We start from the raw sequence: 17,518 nt of genomic DNA on the forward strand, positions 1-17,518 counted from the left end.
CCTCAGAAAGGAAAGCAGATAGAAATGCAGTCTCAAACTCATTCCAAGTGGTTATGGTGGACCGTCTGACTTCCCACCAGTCACGTGCTGTTCCGTACAAGACAGTTCGGAAGGTAGCCAGGATGTCTGCATCTGTCAGGGGATGTATAGCCAAAAAATCCTGACATTTGGTTAAGTACAATAGGGGGTCTGCATCGTCTGAAGGCCTTCCAAATGTGGGGAAAGTTAATTTAATATGGTCACTTTTAACCACAGATGTTAAAGGAGGGGTTGAAGAAGTTGAAGGAGTCACTGGAGCAGCAGGAGATGGCTGGGATAAAGTACTGGTTGTGCTGGGTTCTGGTGGTGTCAATGCACTTAACTTTTGTTGATCTGCACTTTTTTTGACACTTTGAAATCCTTTCTCCACTTCACTTTTCAACTCTTTGAAACCGGTGAGACATTGATCAGTTTGAGTAACACATTGGTGGAGTTGTGAAGTTATCTTATTATGGCTTGTTTGGAAAGTGTTTTGAACAGCTTTGATGTCCTGCTGAACCTCTGCTTGGAGTTGATCAACCATGAATCGTAGTTCGGACACCAAGGTAGATTCCACCTTCTGGAGTTCTTCCGTGATCATTAACTTCATCGCTTTAGTCAGGTTATCTGCTTCAGTTTCCTCTTGTTGCTTAGTGGTAGTAAACAGGGTTAAAACTTGTTTTTTGTTATCCTCCACTTTTGCAGCAAGATCAGCAATCTGGCTCTGGTGATGAGAAGAGGTATCTCTCACTTCCTGGGTAAGTTCATTCACTCTTCTTTCTTGTCTTGCCATTAAGTCAAACAAGGTATCCCAGTTCCCTTGTACCCGGGCAGTGACTTCTTGTATTTCCCTTCCAGGAGTTGGTAGAATGTTGGGCAGGTCATGTTGTGCTACTGAAGAAGGAGTTCCACCTTCAGATGAGGTGCAAAGTTGCATGTTATCCACTTGTGGTGCCCAGGTGAGAGTTTGCACTGGAGTGCTCCCAGCCAGAACAGGAGTGGACATGTGCACACGGGCTCCAGGATGAACAGGACTGAGTGGAGTGGGGGTGTGGTAGAACACAGGAGCACATGGAGGTGGTACCAGAGGCATCCACGGTCGCAGTGCAGGCGGCCATACTGGAGTTGAGATGTCTGGTGGAGGCTCAATTTCCACAAAAGTAGTTTGGGAAGGAGGGGTATGCGCCATGATTGCTGTGATTGAGTGTAAGAATGTTGAGTGTGAAAAACAATAAATATCAGTAAATGAGATGTGTGTCAGTTTGTTTGTCCCTGAAATATTTCTACTAAACAACAAAATACAATTTTTCACAACTGTTCAATCAGTATTATCTCAAAAACACTAAGTAAATCAAAAACAATAAGTATTCAAAGTAATTCACCTTCACTTATTTCAATTATTCAAACAATTATCAATTACTGTGACACCTTAGAGATAACAACTCTAATTGATCATTTAGCGTTCACAGTTTATACACAAAAAAAAACAATTTTCACAAGCATAAACAATTTACCAGATTAATTCAGACAATTCCATTGTTTCACCAATTTTCCATCAAAAAAAAAATAAAGTTTACGAATCACAATGTTTCAGAGTTTTTTTTTTTTTTTTTCTCTCAAGTGTTCAATAGTTCAAGCAGGTTTCAAGTCGGTCCCTGTTCGGGCGCCACTCTGTAACGGTGGTCGCCGCCCTAACTTAAATAATTATTTTAAAGAAAAAAACTTCGGGCGCCAGACAGGATTAAACCTGTCAAAAATTAACTTAACCCAGGATAGCACGAAATGTAACCACCTGTTACACAACAAATAATAATAATCCAAGGAAAAAGGTCATTTCACAAGGGATATTTATTCTTCCACATATGCTCAAAATCACAATCACTCAGAAAAAACGAAAAGGACAAAAAAAAAAACAAATAAAAACAAAATGAAGTTCACACTAGCGGTCTCTGGTCTTCGAGATCCGAACCCCGTGCCGGAAACCGACCGCGTCACGCTAATCCACGTTCGCAGATTCGTGTCCACATTCATTCACAAAAAATGTCCATAAGAAAAGAAAAGAGAGAACAAAGAAAACATTGGATAAACATCTCATTAAGTAAATCACCAACATTAAATCAACAGCAACAATAATTTTAACGGGCAACAACAATTATAAACAAAACACTAAGCACACAGAATGTGCGAATACGAAAGCTATGCGAGTGGGTGCGTGCGTGCGTATATTGCAGTGTGTGTAATGGCGGCGCAGAGGTACTGACCACGTTTGCAGGTATAGAAGGCACCAATGAGTATCGCGGGTCAACAGACACCAGATAGGTGGATAAGCGTTTTTTGCCTTGTCTTCAGGACAGCTCACGACAGTTGGTCTGGAAATGCAATGCTTCAGTCACGCACCAGACATAAGTTACACGTGAAACAGCTGATTGACACGCAGCCGTCTTTCCACCGTAAACCATTACTCATACGGGCAACCCTCATGTGCAAACAAACGGATGACGCTTCTGATTCAGGTATGACACACTCCCTTTAAATACAACTTCCTTCCGTCGTTAATTGACACACTCCACCCAGAATCACGCTAAAATGAAAGTGAAAGTAAACAATGTTGTGGGACATATTTTCTTGTTTGCCACATGTACACATAACGCATTCAGATTATGTATTGCTTTTTCTGACTTTGACAGTGAAAAGAGGAAAAGCTATAGTAAATATTACATACTAAAACAAAATCAGCAAAATAATATTTATTTTGATCCTCATACACAATTGTGAATCATACATTAAATTGTATACATAATTGTGCATATTAACCAAAAAATGCTGTAGGCTAAAAAAATCGCTTATTTTACCTAACTTTTTTTTTTTCTTACCTTCCACTACTAATTTTAATCTATACAAAAGATATGAAAACAAAACTGTTACTTAAGACATAAGACTTTTATAAAAATCTGGAAAAATACACCTTTTATAAATTAATAAAATGATTTATTTATTTATTTATATACTTCATATACAAATTATTCAGTTGGAGTTACATATTTGTGCATTGTCTTATAATTAAAGGTAATCTATGTAACTTTTGGGCCTGTAGAAACAAAACATTGTTTTGGTTGTGCTTTCAAACAGCATCTGAATACATTTGGGAAGTAAACAATGACTGCTTTATAAGTTACCTTTGCAAATGAAATATTTTGATAAATTATTTGTTGGTTGATAATATATATTCTGTTTTCTCTAAACAAATGAGTAAAGCCCAACTCAAAACACTTCTGCCTATAAATTTCTCTACATTTAATAAGATCTTGTTGTGTTGATGTTGTTATTCTACATTCTGTCTTAGAGCGTGTTTAACCTGCCACCAATTGTGACATCTGGAAGAGATGCCCTTGCTCAAGTAAAAGACTTCAAAGCAAGCATGAAGACACAGTTATGTGAGGTGGCATCCCTGCACCTGCCCCGGTGGAATATGTGATATTTAAGACCCATCTCCTCTGACTCCCACAAACATACTGCACACATAAACAGTGAGCGTGAGGCATCACTGTTTGTTCAGGTAGTAACACGCAGCAAAACAGCCTCAATTTCACTGTGTTTATCTGTATATGAAAGGTAGAAAGTTTAGATGGGTTTTTACAGCTAGTGCGATATGTGTCTACATCCATTAGTGTGACAGGCAGCCACAGTAAGAACTGTCATAATCCAGTTACGTATACTGCCTTAACTTTACCACAGCAGTTAGTATAATAACCTGAAAATATAAAAATTACACAAATATTACGATTTTATAACCAAACTTTGCCGCAACTATGAATGTTGATATCCTGCTAGCGTTTAGTTGATATAAATAAGATTGTGTCTGTCATGAGCTGTTTTATAGATGCCTTAGATTTCATTTATTGTTTTTAAAGTCCCCAAGCAATATGATTGAGGATACTGGCAATATACTCCAAAGTCGTAATTATAACAAACTTTGCTGAAATACAAATGTTGCAGCCCAGAAGTTTCTCCATCAAAATACTCCAACATGCTCACCCTGAATTCAGTTAGGTAGGGCAGATTCTGGGTCTTAGTGCTAGTTTATGATAAACATTTTATAAGCTTTATATTCTAATCAATGAACACATCAGACACACTTTTGGCAGAATTCTAATGTCCTTGCGTTATTCAGCCTGAGGGTGGCGCTCTAATGATGATTGACAGACTTTAGTACACACGACAAATGCATAGAATGCCATCTAGAATTGCCTTAATGTATTATTTTTTTGCGTCCGGATGTTGTTATAGAATGTTACAAGTTATGAATTCCAGTGAAGAAAACAAAGTAGTGTCTATTCTTAGAACAAACATAAAACAAACACAACAGAACTACTGTATATAAAAGCTATTCACATGAACATGTTTAAACTAAAGGGTTTATACTTTCATTAATTTGGTACGCTACTCCACATAGGAAGAACAGACATGCCAATTAGTTACTGACCTGATGCAGACACATAGCTGAAGCAGACTGATAGTGTCTTGTAGAGGTGGGCGATACTGCAAATTTCGGTATCGATCCGATACCAAGTAAATACAGGGCCAGTATCGCCGATATCGATACCGATACCAATACTTTTTCATTTTAAAAGCATGCACTTGAACTTGTATGCACTTTCCTGTGCTAGAGCAGTGTGTCATGATTTATGAGGTGAATGCATCATTAATATGCTAAATCTGAACGTTTTCATGACTACTAAATATTTTGTGATTTGTGCTCTCAACTCGCCTGTAATTATTATTAGTCAGTGACTTTTACAAAACTACCCTAATTATAGTAAAAGTGCTATTGTACACTAGCCTACTGTTCAAAAGTTTGGGGTCTGTAAGATTTTTAATTCTCTTCTGCATTTATTTGATCAAAAATACAGTAAAATCTGTAATATTACAATTTAACATAGGCTATCTGTTTGCTATGTCATACTAAACTGTAATTTATTCAAGTGATCAAAGCTGAATTTTCAGCATCATTACTCCAGTCATGATGATAATTCATTTTAATATGCTGATTTACAGCTCAGGAAACATTTCTTATTATTATCAATGTTGAAAACAGTTTTTTTTGTGGAAACCATGATACATTTTATGCAGAATTATTTGATGAACAAAGTTGAAAGAACAGCATTTATATGAAGTAGATTTTTAACAGTGAAAAACCCTTGACTGTCACTTTTGATCAATTTAATGCATCGATCCTTGTTGAATAAAAATATTAATTTCATTAAAAAAATCTTACTGACGTCAACATTTTGAACCGTTATATACACTTTTGCTTTGTTTATTGCAAAATAACTCCCGATTGTTTCTCTATCATCTAAGCAAGGCTTCGTTTCCCAAACGCACTGGGCCTGTGAGCTCAGCGAAGCACCAGCATCTCTGTGATTGATTGGTTTCGTCTTGAATCCAGATGACTAGGAGAAAAAGTTCTATCCTACACAATTATCCTCTAACATTCGCTTATTTTTCCCCTTAGAAGCTTATTTTACGCACTGAATTGCGTGCTAAATTAATAAAAATTACTGGTAAAAAAAACACACATTTGGATCGATATTTTTATGTGAGGATCGATACTTTTCGATACACGTCAGTATCGATAGTATCGATACTTCAGGATCGATCCGCCCACCTCTAGTGTCTTGTTCTGGAGCGAGGTTTACGTAAGGTCACGTGAAAATAAATCTGCTCCAATGGCTCTCCATGAGAGCGTGCTGCAGTTCCATTTTTCACCACAGTTTACATTGGAAATGTGTGGGGCGCTGTAGAGCAAGAGAGGGCTCCGAGACTGGCTGCCCCACTTAGGATCATAAATACATGCCTGCCGAATCCATGCGCTTCATTTTAATATGTAATATGTCATTTTAATATGCTATGTCTACCCCACCTGCCCATACAGACAATCTCAAGATCTTCCAATCATGAAAAATTATATGGATTTGCATGATCAACTCTCATTTGATCTGGAAAATAATAACCAGCAGTCACTTTACACAGTGGTCATTGCTGACCTCAGACTGTCTGAGGAGTTATGAGTCTTTCAAAGAGTCTTTGAAATGTCTATAATTTCAGGCAAATTATCAGTCTCTTTACATTTGGTTATCCTTTGTAAAGTATGACCAAAAGGGTAGAATGGTTAATTAAGCGGAAGGGTTTAACATTTGTAAACGAACAATGCTTTATATTTGACATTGTGCAAATCTAATTGGTGTGGACAAAGACAAAAAGAAGCTGTTAACATATGTAGATACAAGCGTCTCTATTTCGGTCTTATAATTTGCTGATAATAGCTAGACCTTTGGTTGGGCTCTGAAAAGAGAGATGCACCGGCTTTCTGGAATTTAGATTCTCAGTGAGGGAAAAATACTGTGCACATGTGCATGGGATAATGTGTGCGAGAGTGCTTTATAAAAGACCAGTGCAGAGAAAGATAGAAAAGAGAGAGTCTGCCTGCCTGTAAAGTGAGATAAACCGACAGGAGGTGACAAATTCATAACAGCTTTGTGCAACCACAATTCTGAGGGATTCGGATGTTGGCCTCAAATAAGGTGACATGTGTGACAGGGATTTCATCTTCTTGAACTTGCCATGCTGCAGCAAAAGAGACTGCTTCTGATAAGATGCTTCCTGGAAAGACACAACATAAAGGGATGTGTTGTCATCTGTTTGCCGAAACACCCTCAGAAGGGAATTTGGGGAAGGCATTTAAAACAATTACACAGCTTAAAAGGGTTATTAGTGGTTTCATAAACAGACTTATCCATGCCGGCTCCATCTTGTACATGCTAACATAATCAAATGGATTTTCTTTTTACTGGCAATTAAACATGAAATTAAATTCCTCTTTTGGGGCATTGTGTCGTTCATGTTTAAAAATCCTGTCACTGAGTAAAGCACCTCTTGTGTGAACTTCTCAAGATGTTTAAGAATCAATCAAAGGGGATTATTCACTAAAAATGGACTGCACCAACTACTTTGTGTCTGTGTTGCTTTAGTGTTAGAATCATTAAAGACAATTTTTTTTTTTTTTTTTGCATAAAATTATGGTATCAGAGCAATTGTGCAAACAAAATATGTGCTACAAGGCACAATTCTGATCTTATGCATTGGATCCGAGTGCATGGCTGTGGAGGATACAGCTTTAAACTTTTTGCCAAGAACCCCAAAATATTATTTGTAAAAATATTTTACAAAATTACATGTAGATTTATTTTTCCTTCCTGTTAAAAACTAATGCTGTCAATAGAAAAAAGAAAACAATTATAGATTTCATTTATTGTTTTTAAAGTCCCCAAGCAATATGATTGAGGATACTGGCAATATACTCCAAAGTCGTAATTATAACAAACTTTGCTGAAATACAAATGTTACAGCCCAGATGATCACCTTTTACAAGTTTCTCCATCAAAATACTCCAACATGCTCACCCTGAATTCAGTTAGGTAGGGCAGATTCTGGGTCTTAGTGCTAGTTTATGATAAACATTTTGTAAGCTTTATATTCTAATCAATGAACACATCAGACACACTTTTGGCAGAATTCTAATGTCCTTGCGTTATTCAGCCTGAGGGTGGCGCTCTAATGATGATTGACAGACTTTAGTACACACGACAAATGCATAGAATGCCATCTAGAATTGCCTTGTTTGAAACAATTATAATCAATTAAATTCAATTCCCATTTATTTGTATAGCGCTTTTCACAATACATATGGTTTCAAAGCAGCTTTACAGAAAATGCCTGTCTACATTACAATTAGAGTGATCTGTTATCAGAAGTGACTGTGTCCAAGTAATGGGTTTCATACATTTACATATACAAATCACACAGTTAGCTAACAATGTATTAATTTAAGGCAGAAACAATGAGCTCCTTGAAGTAATGAATTCATGTTGTTAAAGTCTCCCTGTAGTCAATCTGTAGTCTAGCCTGACGTCGTCATACTCAGATTCTAGTCAGAATGTGAGTCTGATACTGCTCCATTGGGCTGTGATTATGGGGCGTGTTTCAACCGAACCAGGAAGGAAAATGCCTCTGCACTCAATTGGATAGACCTACAACCAATCAGAGCAACGAAGTAAGTGACATATGTTTTTCATTCATGTTTCCGATCGACAAATGCCTTAATCGCAGTTCTCTGTTCCTCTTTTAAAATTAATGCGCTGTCGATATCTTCTATAACAGACGTGATGGCGGAATCTACACATAATGTTTTATAAACAAAGTTCGGGAGGAGCACGTTCAAATAATCAGTCCAATCAACTTGTCATCAAACAATTTGTCTATTCACTCTGTCAACTCACCTAACATTCCTTGACAGTTTTCAGCATCCCTCCACTCACTCTCGGCCTGTCCTTCCACAGCCTGGAATACGGGGGGAGTACTTTAGGTTCGGGCCGAATACCGAGCCCGGAGCCTCTCCTCGGACAGCACGCCAAATATGCATTTATTCTATCTGACTTATTTGTAAGTGTGAACTCATGAAATCTCAATTCTCCAGCGGCAATCATCTTTGTTGTAAACGAATTCAACCCAAGCGCTCTTTGATGACGTGGATGATTACATTACCGTTACTCATCTGTCCATCATCGTATAAAGCCCGCCCTGACAATTTGATTGGTCCGAACAATTTTTGTTCGGGCATAATAGCTCCTCAACGGATCGAGTCCAGACCGAACTTCCCGACCTAAAAAATTTGTGGGCGGTGCTAAGTTCGGCTGGCATCCAGGCTATCTGTAGGCAATAATTGTATCCCTTAAAACTCATCTTTGATCACCAAAATTACATATTTAAAAGTTTTTCCTTGAAGAAAAAAAAAAAATAACGTATATATATATATATATATTCATGCCTTAAAGGGGTCATATAATGGTACATGCACTTTTACAAGTTGATTGTACTGAAATGTGTGTTAGCAGTGCCTGTACACAACCATCATAAAATGATAAAAATCCATCCAGTGTTTTTTTTTTAAATCTTCTTATGTTTTCCCCCATCTCAAATCAAGCCGGTCGATTTTGTGACGTCACAAAATCGACGCCCCTCCCACGATTGTTGATTGACAGCAGCGTTTCAACACAGAAATTGCCCTCGCCCTCGCTCGTGAGCGAGCTGTCAATCATAGTCCGCGCGGACCGGCGCGGTCATTGTTGATACGCTGCTTGGAGCACTGTCCATGAGCAGAATGGCGTCTAAGCGATTGTGGTGTTCTGTTCCTGGGTGTAATAATGAACACAGCAGTCACGCTGAAGACGCAGTGGTTGAGTTTGTTTTCGAAGGGAATATTCCCCACTATCAACAGCAATGCTTTCATGTTTGCGCGAATCATTTCTCACACCAGACTGCTTTACAAACGAGGGTCAGTAACGTTATAAAGCTGGTTTTTACGGTGGCCCAGTAGTGCACAACACAACTAAATTTAAAAAGCAAACATAAGTTTACAACACAACGAAATGAATCCACAACACAACGGAAATAAGCCACAACACAACGGAAAATGTACAACAGAACAGAAATAAGCCACAATACAACGGAAAATGTACAACACAACGAAATAAAGCCGCAACACAACGGAAATGCCCCCGACCACTAGAGGGCTCTCGGATTGCGGTAAAGTTAGTTTTCCGGCAGTCTTAAAGGGATTAGTTTTTACAATGTAACCATTGTATATCGACATAAAATATACTTCAAAATCACCTACATGAATTATAGCTGCGTATTTATACTGGAGAATGCTTTGACGCGCTACAATAGCGCATCCCTAAGGGAACGTCTGGCAATTCCACCAAGTGGTTAAAACCTATAATTTATTATAATATAATTTGATAAATAAAAATAAAAATCATTTGGCGAATTGCAGAATTACAGGAAGGTATTGGTACAATTTTACCTGTAAGTCAGTCTGGTCACTAGGAACCTACCACAAGCTTTGGGACATAAAAAAAAAAAAAAACCTTTAGGTGAATTACAGCCTAATGTAAAAAAAAAAGAAAAACTGTACTGTGCATATAGGGAGCTATTGGCACAATTTCACCTGTTGTAAGTCAGTTTGGTTAATAGGAACTGCAACCTTTGAAACATGGTAGCAAAAAACTTTTATTATATTACAGAAATTTCCTAAAAAAAATAATTGTTTACTGTAATAAAGGGAGGTATTGGAAAGAAATCAGCTGTAGTAAGTCAGTCTAATACCAATACAACCAAGCTTTGGATTTGGAACATGTCTGTTTTTGAATGTTAAAAGTAATTTTAATTGATACAAATTATACGTTTTAACAACTTGAAAGAACTGGCGGACGTTCCCTTACGGATCAAGCGCTGGTAGCGCGTCAAAACATTCTAGAGTATCAATATGCAGCTATAATGCACGTAGGTGATTTTGAATTAATAAATGTTGATATACAATGGTTAGCTACATACTGTTAAAACTAATAGTGGTGTTGTTACATTTTTTAGACTCAGTGGCATGGAAAACGAACTTTATCGTGCTCCGAGAGCCCTCTAGTGGTCGGGGGCATTTCCGTTGCGTTGCGGATTTATTTAGTTGTGTTGTACATTTTCCGTTGTGTTGTGGCTCATTTCCGTTGTGTTGTGGATTAATTTCGCTGTGTTGTGAACTTATGTTTGCTTTTTAAATTTCGTTGTGTTGTGCACTACTGGGCCACCATAGGTTTTGCTAAGAACGGAAGCTGCTCCTGAAAAAAGGATCGGTACCAACTATTCGTGTTCCTGCTGCACCTCCAGAAGAAGAAGTGAGTGTAACGTTTTATTAACCTTTATATTAATATTTATATTAATCTTTGCAAATCGCTTGCTGCACTCTTCACGATGAATGCGGCTGTTTACACTCAGGGTACATTACGGCATGTTTTCTATGTACGACGTTCTCAATATAATTCATAATCCCATGTTTATTTGAACAACGCGTTATGGTTATTGTGTTATTAAAACTGTGTATGCAGTATGCACAGAACAGAGGGGCGGGGTGAGCAAAGCTCATTATCATTTAAAGACGCATGCACTTAAACGGCATACTGAAAACAGAGCAGTTTTTGACCAGGTAAAATGAGTGTTTTCTTACAATACTAATGAGAATTTTTAATTAAAGTATATTACAAACTTTTCATTTAGACCCTAAAGAATCATATTAGCTTGTACAAAAATGGCATTATATGACCCCTTTAAAATAGCTATACCCTTGCCTCATTTAGTATATTTGGTTCTTTGGTTCTCTCTATATTTGACGATCACATGTTTTTCACAGAATTGTGCCATCCACTCGTTGATGTGATTGGTTACAAGGTAGTTTGTGATGTCAGAAACACCGGCGATTTCAAACCGTGTTTTTGAGACTGTCTTTGGTTCACTGCAGTTTTAAGGAGAAAATACTCAGCAATGGTGCTGACTTTGAATTTGCACATGGTTTGTCTTAAAGCATGTTTAAAACACCACATAGACATATAAACAACATAAAAAGCTTAATTTTCACCAAAGGTGGACTTTAACAAAAATGATTAGGATATACAGAAAATTTAGCATATAGGTGCAAAAAAATTACAAATTTAGTTAATACAGTTTAATAATATAACATTTTGTTCTTTGATTTCAAATATCAAACTTTGACAGCCCTAAAATACATTTTGTAATTGTTTTGGGTTGGGGGTGCTGAAGGAGGGGAGAGGTGTTTTAATATATAAAACACGTCAGTGCCATGATGCATAATAAATAATCCCAGAGAAGAACACATACTTTTTTTTTTTTTTACAGAAGATAGTGATACTGAGGTATTTTTGCAGGCAATTAATGAGCCTTTCACGGTGACAAAAAAAACACACACAAAAAAAAAACACTTGTGCCTTACAGACTTGTTCTCCACAGTAGAGTGCAACGGAAACCAGCCAGTATGTGGCGACAAGTCACTGTCTTAATGAGTGAGTCGTTGAATCATTCATTGATTCAAATCGATTCGTTCCGAAACTCAATTCGTTCAGGAACAAAACATGTTGCTCAGACATACGCAGCGGTTCTGATGGCTTTGTTTGGAACTTTTTTCACTGAAGGGGCAAAAACAGGCAATGTGTCTAAAATGTAAGTTAATTAATTAACTTGTTTATTTATCTGTTCTTTAATATCAATATCACATTTGCAATATGCTTTTCTGGGACAAAAAGCACTCTTGCTTGTGTGATAGCCTATTGCTGAACTAATAGTGTTATAAATATACAAATCAGGAACTCATTATTGGGGCATTTTCCCCCTATAACTTAATTTTGCTTTTGTTAATTTTGGTGGCATTTTTGCCCCAAACCCACGTTAATTTTAGTCCGTGGTGTGCGGCAATCAAGATCCAAGAGGAATGAAATGACTATTACGTTTTGAGAAAGTAAACGATTGAAAAAGTTTGTAGCCCACTTACAATTTAGAGTTAAATTCATTACTGAAGGTTTACTGATTTAAAATGTATTGACTTCTTTATAAAAATTGTGTTGCGTTTATAGCTGTGAATAAAGGGGGTGCTGCAGCCACGTTCTGTATACCATCTTCTTTCTACAGGCGGTAATAATGTTAAATGTGCCATGAAAAAAGCCGTTTTGTGAATAAGGCACAGTCTGCAATGAGCGTAATTTAGAAAGGAAGCATTGTTTGCACTGAAAAACAATTATAAATAGCTTAAATGAAATATTTGGGGCATAATTAAACTCGAATGTGGCAATCCGATTGCTAGTGGCTGGTGAATAAAACTGTGCAAAAAAAAAGAAAAAAAAAGAAAAGTGTACACCACACTAAAATAGTGAAATTGAATTTTCAGTAACAACATAACTTGCGCAATACCAACTTTTTTGCTTTCTTTTTAAAGGCAGAACCTGTGTTTCAAAACAACTCTCTTTGTAGTCAGACCCAATGCATTTATACTGAAAAGGTCATTTCTCTCTCTCTCTCTCTCTCTCTCTCTCATAATTAGTGCATTAGAGATTTTCAATCTGGCACAGCAGGCAACTCCTGGCTGATAAGTATGACAAGCACTTTTGTGAGGCTATTCTAAGCAAAAGAAAGAGAGAGAGAGGCTAATCAATTCTCAATCTGTGCCATAAAGAACATTGTTCCCAAATTTGTTTCAAATCACTGTTCCTCTCAAGTCTGTGATTGTCACATTTTCCCGAGCTTCTGATTGCATTCTGAACCGGACTGAACTCAATATTTCATTTTATAAGCAGCTTCAATCTCCCTACACCGAAGCAGTTAGCACCCTCACAACTAACTTCAACTTCAGTGTTTTCATGCATGTATAACTAATATTTATCAAAAGGTATTTATCAAGGTAATCCCTGTATTTTATTTCCTCACATACAGAGTGAGATGAAAGCACTCTGTCAATGCCAAAGCCACTGAAGGTAGAAAATGCATAAAACGGATTTTTTAATTTTAAATGTTTAGTCTGAAGTCAGTGTTCTTATACTCACCTAACAACTTTGATGCAAAATACAGTCACATTGTTCTAGCAGTGGTGCATGACTAATCTGACTGATGGTAAAATATAATAAAAATAGATAAGAGGGACAAAGACATAAATGGAAACAAATAACTTCACTGTAAAAAATCCAACTTGCAAATTGTTAACTCAGTTTAAAATTTTAAGTTGAGTGGGCAAATTTTTTACTGCAATGTTGAGTTAACTTATAAAAACTATTTAACTGCAAGTGCACTACTATTTTGTCCAATGAACACAAACAATTAAGTTGAGAAAACTTAATATTTTGATTTCATAGTTCGAACGTTTAACTTCCCGTCATCGCGCATGCGCAGTCTGTCTCGCTGTACGTTACTTGGGGTTTCCTCCTCCAACCACGCTATCGAAGGGACTGGATTTCATCTGATTGCGGTAAGTTTTCTTTAAGCTTTATGAATGAAAATAGGCTAAAATTGCACACATATGTTGATAAAGTATAGTATTATGTTAAAAGATATATTTCGTGGTGACGATAAGTTTCTATTGTTAGAGATTATCCACGTAGCACATTGCTACTTAACGTGCTAACGTTACCCAGACTAACGTTAGAGTGAGGAAACATGCTTGAAAAAGAAGCACAAGGACGTGCATGGTGTTTAAAAGATGTTAAAAATGTTAAGCTCAGTAAGTCGTGAATAAAGACTTAAATGCGGTGCTTGCGCTGATTGAGAGACAGAAAGCCTCTTCTCTCGGACTCAGACAGAATCTGAGTGCGAATTCAGCTATCTTTCGTGGCGTATTGCGATTTAATAATGACATACACATACAATTATGTCAATAACAAAAAAACAAAACAAAAAAAGTATTCAAGTAAACACAGTCGGCAATGTCTTAAGTGAACATAACCAATTTGGTGAAACCTAGATGTTTCAGTATTAGATCCATGAGCTCTTAAAGTGACCGCAGTCCGTTCAATTTAATTTCAAGTTTATTTGTCACGTATACAAATTTCAGTTACAATTTGTACATGCTTAGGTTGAGGCTCAATAATTAATAATAATAGCCTATGTAATAGCCTTAATAATAGAAGCCTATGCAAAACTAATGTGTTATGTTAAAAATATGTATGTTAGCTTTGCATTAAATAATAGAATGGGTAGTATGTGTGCGGTATGTTTTAAAGTGAATAGGATAAAAATATTGTGTATCCTTAAATATTAGGCTAAATCCTTAATGTTAATCAATTAACAAAAGACAAAATCGCTGTAAATACAGTGAAAACTATGCATTGATTCTTTTTCACATTTGATTATTCATTTTCTGTATTATTTTTGCTACATGTTAAATTAACCTACTGTAACTGATTTTTTTGTTGTTTTGTTTAATAAAATTATGTATCTTTGTTCTGTTGTATTTGTCCTTTTTAGACTAAAGAACATCAGTACAGTGACAAGATCCTTGGATGTGCTAAAACAGTGGCCTTTATTTTTTAAAAGATCAGGTGAGTTGAACTGAATTTACTTACTGTTTCTTACTGTTGCAACAATGGTTTTTTTTTTTTTTCAGGGTCTCTGCTCTCTGCTGAGTATTACAGTATCACACAAACTGATCCGAAGAGCACCTTTTTCTCTTAGTTAAATGAATACACATCTAGTTGTACAGAGCAAGTGGTGGAGATGAAGATCCTCACTTGATCATCAAGTAATTATTTTGCATGTGATCATATCTCTCTGGTTAAAGGCTGAATGGTGCCATCTCTTTTTCAAGGTAATTCCCATGCTTCACTTTGTATATAACTTGTTCCGTATTTGTTTTTCTGTCTTTCAGACACAGAAACTCCAATGTGCTTCCTCAAAGAAAGTCTACAACTCTTAAAGGTCTGCCTTTGTTTATGAGGGAAAAGTCTGGAAACATCCTGAAGACTTGCCTGGTAAGAAGATCATCAGCATATACACTCACACCTGATATATTTCACCTATTTACCAGATGCTGTTAAGAGATCTTAAATCAAAACTTATCATCTACAGACAAAGTCATGGTAAAAATTACTTTATTAAATAATTGTAGTTGAAACTTTCTCAGTTATCAGTTTGACTTCATCTGAGAGCACAAATTCAACAAGTTGTTATTTTACCAAAGCAAAGACAGTGGAAAATTACTGCTTCACAACACTGTCCGGAGACATTCCCTCTGATATCTAACCTGTTAAAACTATACAGTGCACAATCATAAGGTTAAACAGTAATGTAGCAATAGCAGAGTAAATAAAATTAATATAATATGAAAGAATATGAATATAGGAGATATAAACAAGAAAAGGCAGCATGAAAGTAATCCATGTGAATCTAGTGATTTAAACCAATCTTCACTGATGCAATATGACCAGTTTTGGGTGATGAACAGAATGTGTGCCTTAATACATGTACGATTTTGGGTGACCTAAAACAACTAAACTAAAACTAAAAAAAGCATTAAATCAGAATGGCCGTGGATTCTGCTGTGGACGAATGCCACAGGCAATCACATCAATGCTGATATGGCATTGTTTGGAGTTGGGAAAATGTTTTCCGTTGATCAGTTTTAGCTCTATGGCTGAATTTGAACATGCTTAAAAAACATGACCACCTTTACTTTTCAAGTGAAGTTACATGAGCAGACCTTTAGGAACACTCTGTGGTCTAACATAATTCAATACAATAAAAAAATGACCCTAATTTTATGCTGATTTATTTTCTACTGCAGGACACAGAGCCAGAAGACATTCACAAGGGGAGAAGATGAGGACCTTAACTATCGTTGAAGATGATGTTGCCACTGTCCACTCAAACCCAAATATAAGGTGCCTCTCTGTATTCCAGTTTGTACTCTAATTTTGTGCATAGTCTTTTTTTTTTTATATAAATCTTGAAGAGTGGAATAGAACTTCATCACCTTAAAATATGTGTACCTAATGCAAATAGAAAATGTGTTGTTTTGCAGAATATTTGTCAATAAATAAGTTCTGTAATGATAGCAATGTCTTTTGTATTGTGTTGTATTTACAGTATGGTTTACTCCCTGCATTTGGATTCTTAATGTGAAGGCTGTACAAGTATCTGGGTGAGATATTTGAAAAAGTTGAATCAACTTAAAAAAGTAAAAAAGTTGAATCAACTTAAAAAAGTTAAAAATTGAATCAACTTAAAAAAGTGAAGCAACCAGCTGCAAAGCTTTTTTGAGTTTACTGAACTTCAGGACCTCTGTAGTTGTGCTTACTCGTTTCTTTGAGTTGGACTGGTAGTTGGATGAACTTCGACCACTGAAGTTGAGTAAACTCAAAAATGCTTTGCAGCTGGTTGCTTCACTTTTTTAAGTTTACTCAACTTTTTATTTTTTACAGTGTTATAGGTGTTCCTCAAAATGCTGTGAAAATGATGGTCTGTGAAATTATGGGCCCATTAATGGTTGTCACTAATTTGCTTGGGTTCAGATACTCTCCCAAGAACAAACCTGCCTGGAGTAGCCGGTTTAATTGGGACATTTGCATCATAATGACCCATGAGTCAATTTTCCTGCTCCTCCTCCAACTTTAAAGTCTTGAAACTCGACCAAAAGCTCAAAGTTAATGAACACGTGAAATCAAGTCTCAAGTAAAAACAAGGTGTAATAAAATATGACATTGCAACTAGTACATCTAATCTGATTAGACACTGCATTAGAATTTCATTTTTCATCTATCTATCTATCTATCTATCTATCTATCTATCTATCTATCAATTTAAATAGTAACAACAAAAACAATACTAAAATTATTAGTATTATTGGTAAAAAAAAAAACAAAAAAAAAACATATACAGTATATATATATATATATATATATAATATTGGTTTCTTCTTGTTGATGAGGTTAATAGTGTTGCATTGAGCTGTCCAAAAAAGAATTGGGCACTTGTGAAACAAGTTTTTATCAAATGATATAATGTTAACCCATAAACCGTGTAAACATCCAAATGAAACTGGAATATGATACACTGGGCTAAA

At 36.3% G+C, this 17,518-nt stretch overlaps 2 long non-coding RNA genes across 4 annotated transcripts; both read left to right on the forward strand.

Moving 5' to 3' along the window:
* The first annotated feature begins 333 nt into the window (after window positions 1-333).
* On the forward strand, window positions 334-1,588 carry LOC311301688. Its single transcript, XR_014629488.1, has 4 exons — window positions 334-434; window positions 508-584; window positions 724-776; window positions 877-1,588. It is a non-coding gene; the product is annotated as an uncharacterized lncRNA (long non-coding RNA).
* Window positions 1,589-13,742: 12,154 nt separating this feature from the next.
* Window positions 13,743-16,865, forward strand: LOC311301787. 3 transcript variants are annotated; one of them, XR_014629504.1, is made up of 6 exons: window positions 13,743-13,930; window positions 14,926-14,999; window positions 15,065-15,199; window positions 15,326-15,428; window positions 16,241-16,337; window positions 16,543-16,865. It is a non-coding gene; the product is annotated as an uncharacterized lncRNA (long non-coding RNA). The 3 variants fall into 3 exon arrangements; XR_014629505.1 differs by lacking the exon at window positions 15,065-15,199; XR_014629506.1 differs by lacking the exon at window positions 13,743-13,930 and having other exon boundaries at window positions 14,657-14,999.
* The last annotated feature ends 653 nt before the right edge of the window (window positions 16,866-17,518 follow it).

This window comes from Rutilus rutilus, assembly GCF_951802725.1.
Source record: "Rutilus rutilus genome assembly, chromosome: 12".
NCBI classification, from domain to species: Eukaryota; Metazoa; Chordata; class Actinopteri; order Cypriniformes; family Leuciscidae; genus Rutilus; species Rutilus rutilus.